Source organism: Arachis hypogaea, chromosome 15 (genome assembly GCF_003086295.3).
Source record: "Arachis hypogaea cultivar Tifrunner chromosome 15, arahy.Tifrunner.gnm2.J5K5, whole genome shotgun sequence".
NCBI classification, from domain to species: domain Eukaryota; kingdom Viridiplantae; phylum Streptophyta; class Magnoliopsida; order Fabales; family Fabaceae; genus Arachis; species Arachis hypogaea.
The window spans coordinates 35,195,974-35,204,351 of NC_092050.1; the positions used below are offsets into that span (position 1 = coordinate 35,195,974).

Sequence of the window (8,378 nt, forward strand, 5' to 3'; positions counted from 1 at the left end):
CAAATTGGGTTTGGATGGGTATGTGACTGTAACCCTCTCAATACTTGGTTTGGGAAATGCATGTGGTATAATCAGTGACCATACTTCATCTCTTCTCATGAGCAATTGACCAAGGAATTGGCTATTGATCAAGATTTGAGAGATTGAATTGCAAGGAATTGTAATTCAATCACTTAAGATTGCCAAGGAGATCAATGAGTGCATTGATTGAGGAAGAGATGAAAATGAACTTGATCCAGAGAATTGCAACATCTCATAAGCCCAATGAACTCCCCATCTCTAATCTTACCCATTCTCTTTAATTTCTGCCATTTACTTTTATGAGCAAATCCCCCATTCCCATTTATAATTCTGCAATTTATTTTCAGTCATTTACTTCCATTCCTTTAATTTTAGCATTTACTTTTCTGTTATTTACATTCCCGCCATTTTATTTTCTGCAACACTCAACTAAATTTCTGGATTCGCTCAACTAGAACATTCTTCTAATTAAAGTTGCTTGATCAATCAATCCCTGTGGGATTCGACCTCACTCTATTGTGAGTTTTTACTTGACGACAACTTCGGTACACTTGCCGAAGGAAGATTTGTTGAGAGACAAGTTTTCCCCGCATCAAGTTTATGGCGCCGTTGCCGGGGATTGATTGTGCATCAACAATGATTAGATTGGAAGATCACTAGATTGAGCATTTTATTTTGTGTATTTCATTTTCTGTTTGAGTGATTTACTTTTTGTTTTAGCTAAACTTCTTCCCTTCTCCTCTACTCTTTTGTTTTTCTTTGTTATTTTCAAATTCTGTTTGCTAACCCACTAACTGTTTGATATATTGCATCACCCACAACTAACATCAATTCTGACACAAATACTGTCTGCACCTATCTTCCTTGCTTGTACTTGTTGGTTGTATGACAGGGAGAAGAAGTGGGGCTTCAACTTCCTTTGATTCTGAACCTGAGAGAACCTTCCTTAGACTAAGGAGGGAGGCAAAAGGAAAACGAGTAGTTGGTGCTGAAGAAGAAGAGGAACAGTTTGAGGAATACTTTGAACCAAACATGGAAGAAAACATGGAAAATCATCATGAAGAAGAGACTCACAACCATGGCAGAGGAGGATAGAAGAGTTTTGGGCTCTTACATTAATCCAAACCCAGGCAATTATGGAAGTAGCATCCAAAAGCCAACAATCCATGCCAACAACTTTGAACTTAAACCACAGCTCATCACCCTTGTTCAGAACAACTGTTCGTTTGGAGGAGGTGTTCAAGAAGATCCAAACCAACATTTGACCACCTTCCTGAGAATATGTGACACAGTGAAATCTAATGGTGTTCATCCTGACGCCTATAGATTGCTCTTATTTCCTTTCTCACTCAGAGACAAGGCAGCCAAGTAGCTAGAATCCTTCCCAAGGGAGAGCTTGACAACTTGGGAGGATATGGTGAACAAATTCTTAGCAAGATTCTACCCTCCTCAATGAATCAATAGGCTGAGAGCTGAGGTTCAAACTTTCAGGCAACAAGATGGTAAGACTCTGTATGAAGCATGGGAGAGGTTCAAAGACTTAACAAGGAGGTGTCCACCTGACATGTTCAACGAATGGGTCCAGCTGCACATTTTCTATGAAGGGCTCTCTTATGAGTCAAAGAAGGCAGTAGACCATTCATCTGGAGGGTCCTTGAACAAGAAGAAGACCATTGAGGAAGCCATAGATGTTATTGAAACAGTAGCAGAAAACGACTACTTCTATGCTTCCGAAAGAGGGAACACAAGATGAGTGATGGAGCTAAACAATGTAGATGCTCTGTTGGCCCAAAACAAGCTCATTACCCAGCAGCTGGCTGACCTCACCAAGAAGATGGAGATGAACCAAGTAGCAGCAATCTCCACTTCATCAACAACACAAGAAGGAGTAAACCAAGAAGCAGAAGGGAGCCAGGAGCAAGCCAACTACATTGGGAATTCACCAAGGAAAAACTATGATCCATACTCCAAGACCTACAACCCTGGATGGAGAAATCACCCGAGCTTTGGGTGCGGAAGTGAGCAAGATCAAAACCAAGACCAGAGACGTTACAACTCCAACAACAATGCAGCTCACCAACAATTGACCCAGAGGACATCTCAACACCCCCACAACAACAACTCTCCACATACTTATCAAAACCAAAACAGCACATCTGCTCCGAACCACTCATCAATTGATGATAGGCTCTCTAAGATTGAAGCCTTACTTGAAGGAATAAGCCAAGAGATTCAAGAAAATAAGTTGTTCAAAGAGGAGGTGCGAGCCAATATTAAGAACCAGGGAGAAACCATTAGGAAGATGGAATTCCAGGTGGGATATTTAGCTGAGAAGATTCCCAAACCTACTGATAGCTTCCCAAGTGACACTGAGAAAAACCCCAAAGGAGAAGCAAAGAAAGTAAGATGGGAAGATTGCAAAATGGTCACTACAAGTGATCAAGAGATTGAAGACAAGCAAGGCAAAATGTGCAAACAACCTGAAGACAACTCGACAAAGGAGGAGGATAGAGAGCACAAAGAACCAGAAATCTCACAACAAGAGCTGCTGAAGCTCTATGCACCATTCCCTCAACTGCTCAATGGTGCTGTGGGAAAAAGAATATACTCAAGGTTCCTAGACTTGTTTGCATCTCTGCATGTGAACATACCATTCATCAAGGCAATTCAACAAATGCCTGCATTCATCAAGTATATGAAGGAACTTCTTCCCAGGAAAAGCTCACTCAAGGGAGGGCAGACTATAGTGATAAACAAGGAATGTAGTGCCCTTATTCAACCTGAGTTACCTACAAAAAGAAGAGACCCAGGAAGTTTTCATATCCCTTGTGCCATAGGTGAAAATATGTTCGACAGAGCATTATGCGATTTAGGGGCCAGCATCAACTTACTGCCCTTATCCCTGGTGAAGAGGCTGCAGATTAATGAGATAATGCCCACAGATGTCATTATCAGACTGGCTGACAAAACTCAAAAGCAAGCAATAGGAGTGGTGGAAAATGTACTGCTAAAGGTTGGGAAGTACTTTCTCCCAACAGACTTTGTCATTCTGGACATGGAAGAAAGTCACACTCATCCAATCATATTGGGAAGACCATTCCTAGCTACGGCCAGAGCACTTATTGATGTAGAAAAAGGGGAGCTAATATTGAGAATCCATGATGAACGACTCAGCTTCAATGTTTTCAAACTCTCACAAGAAACAGATCAAGAGGACAAGGAACTAAGCACAAATGATAATGAGACACTGAAGGAGGAAACAAGCACTGAAGCATAGCCAGTTCGTTCTGAGACCCCCTTGACTGACAAACAAGGAGAACAGCAATCGCCACAGCTCAAGAAAAAGTTGGAGGAACCCAAACCTCTAGAGGCATGTGAAGACAGCATCACAACTCCTTGGAGAAAAGAGGTCACCAAGGGGAAGGCAACCTCAAAAGAAACAAAGAAGAAGGTACCAAGGAGATGGAGGAACAAGAAGATCCCTACAGAAGACTTCTCTCCAGGGGATAGAGTTGTCTCAGCCTACTTCCCAGATATTCCCCCTAATCTCCCTACTGTGCCATCTCAATTACCCAAGGTCTTCACTATCAACAGAGTTCTTTCCCTGAAACATATGGAGATTATTGATCCAACCAATGGATACAAATCCACAGCAAGAGGGGAGGACTTTAAGCACTACCAACCACCATGATGAAGGAAAAACGTCAAGCTAGTGACGCGAAAGAAGCGCTTCATGGGAGGCAACCCATGTTTTATATGCTTTCAGATGATTATGAATAAGTCTATCTTTATGAGCTTCAATCCAAACTTAACGAACAATTGGTGAAAATCTTCTTATGCGGAATATAGTGATGAACAAGTTTAGTGTTCAAAGCAAACCAAGTTGCATGCTAGTCTTGGGAGCTTTGAACACAAAACTTTCATCACAGTGCTTCAAACTAAGTTTGGTGTCACCCCATGGTGCCACCAAAATGCATATAAGGAACCACCAATAGTTAGTTAGTTAGTTGAAATTCATAAACAAACAATCAAATCCTTTCTTTCAATTTATTCTAGCTGTAGAATTTTAATTTTCTTTATATTAATTCTCTTATTTTAAATCTTTATAGGAAAGGAAAGGAAGCATAAAAAGGGATTGATTGGACAATTAAATGGGGAAAAATTTTGCCACTTAAAGAAGAAAGGTTACACACTTGTTCTAAAGAGGGAATACGTTGGAAAATGTTGCCATGCAACATTGAAAAAAAAGTAACCCCTAGAAGATCGAGCAATCCCCATCATAAAGTGATGATCCTTGTTTTCTAGCCATGCATAACCCCAACCGTCCATCAAGTGACCACTTCATCAATCTACACCCTCCATTCTCTCACAACTTCTCTATATAAACAACCCTTGTCCATACCACCCTTCATTGTCAGCACACACCTTCACCACTCTTCATTTCGGTACAATACACCCCCAGCCAATTATAAACATTCCTTCCCTCACTCTCCTTATTGCCATAAAACCCTAAACAACCAAAAGTCTCCACAACCTTGCCACCTTCACATATTAAATCATCATTCATGGCATCTTCAAGTTCTAAGAGAAGGGAGGGGAAGGAACCCATGGAAGAACACCCATATGATGAGAAGAGATTCAGAAGCTTGCATCATACATTGCAATACGGGTGGATGGTTGATAAGGAAATATTTATGAGCTGGGATTTCAAGTTAAGAAGACTGAATGCCCCGAAATCACAGAGAAGGTAGAAAGGAGAAGATGGGAGCTCCTCACTGACCCGGTCACTAAGGTGAATGCAAATCTCATAAGAGAATTTTATGCAAATGCAGTCAGGTATGATAAGAAAGATGAGTCATATACAAGCTTTGTGAGAGGAACAATGGTGGATTTTGGTCCCATGAGTGTAATGAGGGCATTGAAGCTACGGTCTATACCATTTGAAGAAGAAAGTTACCACTCAAGATTGGACAACAACCCCAATTATGACCAGCTTTTACTAGATCTTTGTGTACCAGGAGCTGACTAGGAAAGGGGTGCAAGAAATAAACCAAAGTTCATTAAGAAAACAGATCTCACGCCTGAAGCTAAGGGGTGGTTCGAGCTAGTGAGGAGGTCTATTCTCCCAGCTGCAAACAACTCGGAGGTGAATCTCGAGAGAGCAACAATGTTGCATTGTATACTCAAGGGAGGAGAAATCAAAGTTCATGAGATCATAGCTCAAGGAATTAGAAAGATGGCAGAGAAAAGCGACTCAAGAGGAACATTAGGTTACCCCAGCACTATTTACCGAATATGCAAGAAAGCTAGGGTGGTCTTTGAAGATGAGGATCCCGTTTGGATAAAGGAAGGCATTCCAATAACGGTCCGAAGGATGAATGCTGCAGCACTTCCCCTGCCTCAACGGAAGCAAAGAAAGAGGACAGCCCCTCCAGTAGTTGAAGGACAACTCTTAGAGGGACAAGCACCACAGACCTTGGACATGCACCAATTACAAGAAGCCATTGATGGCTTATCTAGACAATATTTGGAAAGCCAAGGAGCACAGAAAGAGATTCAACTACAGATGATGGGGCAGCAAGAGGAGTGGCAAAGGCAAATGATGGAACAGCAACTAAGCCAAGGACAACAATGGGGAGAAGCATTCAACAGGATGGAACAAAGGCAAAACGAGCAACAAGAATCCACCCAGAGGCTAATCAACATCCAAGCACATCAAGGGGCACACATACATGAGATGCATCGAAGACAAATAGAACAGGAAGAACTACTGGACGAGCAAAGGGCATTCGCAGAAGGAGTTTACATGAGTCAAACAGGACATCAAATAAATACTCAAGCCAGGCTCGGCTACTTAGTGGGACAGCTGCCAATATTGCATCCAGGAATAGCCAAGTATGATGAAATGAAGGATGAATTAGCACGAAAGGAAAGACAAAGGGTGGAAGAGAGTCATGAGTCAGTGAGGAAGGCACTCGAGGATTGGAAGCAAGCAAGATTGGCACGGATGCGAGGAAATGCAAGAGGAAACAAGGAGGACAAGCAAGGAAAAGAGCGTGGACACCCACAACAGTAAAAGGTGGTGGAGTTCCTTCTTTGTTCCATCTTTCTCTGTGTTTTAAATAAGGAAGATCTTGTATGAAATAGAACTTGCTTCCATGTTATAACCTTTTTCAAAACATGTTATTTTTAGTTTTTGGTATTGAAGAGAGTCTATGTGCACTGGTCTTTATGTCACTGCATCACTCCCTTATTTACTTGTAAGCTTGTCCCTTTTAAATCAAATGAAGAAGAGAATGATTGTTTTCAAAAGACCAGGGTAGAGTTCATATTGTGGAAGTGCATTCATGAATCTTTGGGGTAGTCATAAGTTAGCTAAGTTGGTTCAACCACAAGGCTAGGAAGACAACTATCTATCCTGAGTACTTTGCTTTGAATACACTCATGAGACTAAGTTAATAACAAGATCCTAAGAAGAGAAAAGGGAAAGAACAATGGAAGTGAAAAACAAAAGAAAAAGAGTAAGCAATAAGGCTAGGCATCAATGGTTTTAAGCTTGAGGCAAGTGTCTGTGGTGCTCCTGTGTGAGGGATATACTTGGATGAATAAGCTCTTAGGGGTGCCTTATCACTTGGTAACTTGGGTTAACTAACTCGGGATTATCAGCTGAAAGTCTACTATCAAGAGTAACCTTCACTACAGAACACTTAGTAACCCAAAGAGGTGATGGACACCAAGGTCTCAAGAAAAGAAAATAAATAAACTAAATGCCTGTAGTGTGTATGTATGGGGGATAGGCTTGAGGGAGTAAGTCCTTAGGGGTGCCTCAACACCTAGCACCTTGAACCAACTGGTTCGGGAGTGTTGGCTGAAAGCTTATCTTAAAGAGTTGCCCCCTTACAGAGCACTTAGCCTAAATAACACAAACAACCCTTGTAATAACAATAAAAAGATCAATGAATAAAAGTCTCATGGGATATGAACAAAGTGGGTGTTTTAGGACAGGATAAAGGTCTGAAAGCCAGTAATGGAATAAACCTAAGTTGCTATGCATGAAACCACCATAAAATCAGTAATATGACTTCCACAAGGATGACTCATTCCTCTGGATATTCCATTCATCATTCTCTTGTTCCAGTACTTGCTTAGGGACAAGCAAGCTTTAAGTTTGGTGTTGTGATGCCAGGGCATTTTGGCCAGTTTCACGGACCTTTTCTTTACTATTTTTAGGTTAGTTTCATGCATTTCTTTAGGAAATAAGCTAGTTTTGGGTAAATATTCACTTATGCCTTGACTCAAACATATATTGTGCATTTTACATGATTTCATGAGGATTTTGCATAAGTTTAGTGACAAATATTATGTTGCATTACTCATGACTTGGACTAGAGCTTTGATGCACTTGGTTGCTTGATTTCAGGACAAAAAAGGAGCAAGAAAAGGGGAGGTAACTAGCAAAGATTAATGAGAAAAGTGATTGCCAATAACACTCTCAAAAAGCCATCAATGCCCACGTTAGAGAGTCACGTTAACCAAGTTAACGTGAACTCTAACGTGGAGAAAAGAAGTTGAGCCAACGTTAGTGACACTCAACATTGTCACTAACGTTGGCACTTACTCATAAGTGGCCACGTTAGAAGCCATGTTAACCTAGTTAACGTGGCCTCTAACATTAAGGGAGAGGGAGAGAAGCCAACGTTAGTGACACTCAACATTGTCACTAACGTTGGCCTATGGTGCTAAGTACCACGTTAACTCCCACGTTAACTTGGTTAACGTGGGAACTAACGTAGAGGATGAAGAGTTGTCGACAACGTTAGTGACACTCAACATTGTCACTAACGTTGAAGCAACCACACAACCCCCAAGAGTCACGTTAACTTCCACGTTAACTGGGTTAACGTGGAAGCTAACGATGAGAAATGAAGAATGAGCCAACGTTAGTGACACTCAATATTGTCACTAACGTTGGGATGGCTAAAAGATGGCCACGTTAGAAGCCACGTTAACCTAGTTAACGTAGACTCTAACGTGAGACCTAGGGGCACATTGGAACGTTAGTGACAATGTTGAATGTCACTAACATTCTCAAAGGATGGCAAAGGCCACGTTAAAAGCCACGTTAACCTAGTTAACGTGAGCTTTAACGTGAAGCAAGAAGGGGCACACTGGAACGTTAGTGACAATGTTGAGTGTCACTAACGTTCTCGAAGGTTGACAAGGCAATGTTAAAAGCCACGTTAACCTAGTTAACGTGGGTTTTAACGTGAGGCAAAAGGGGTGCATTGGAACGTTAGTGACAATGTTAAGTTTCACTAACGTTCCCGAACTTGGACTTTCACTAAATGATTAACACT

General features: G+C 41.3%; 1 non-coding gene across 1 annotated transcript; it reads right to left on the reverse strand.

The window, feature by feature from the left end:
* Positions 1-1,483: 1,483 nt before the first annotated feature.
* LOC112753942 (small nucleolar RNA R71) lies at positions 1,484-1,587 on the reverse strand. Its single transcript, XR_003178302.1, has one exon. It is a non-coding gene; the product is annotated as a small nucleolar RNA R71 (small nucleolar RNA).
* Between the last annotated feature and the right edge of the window lie 6,791 nt (positions 1,588-8,378).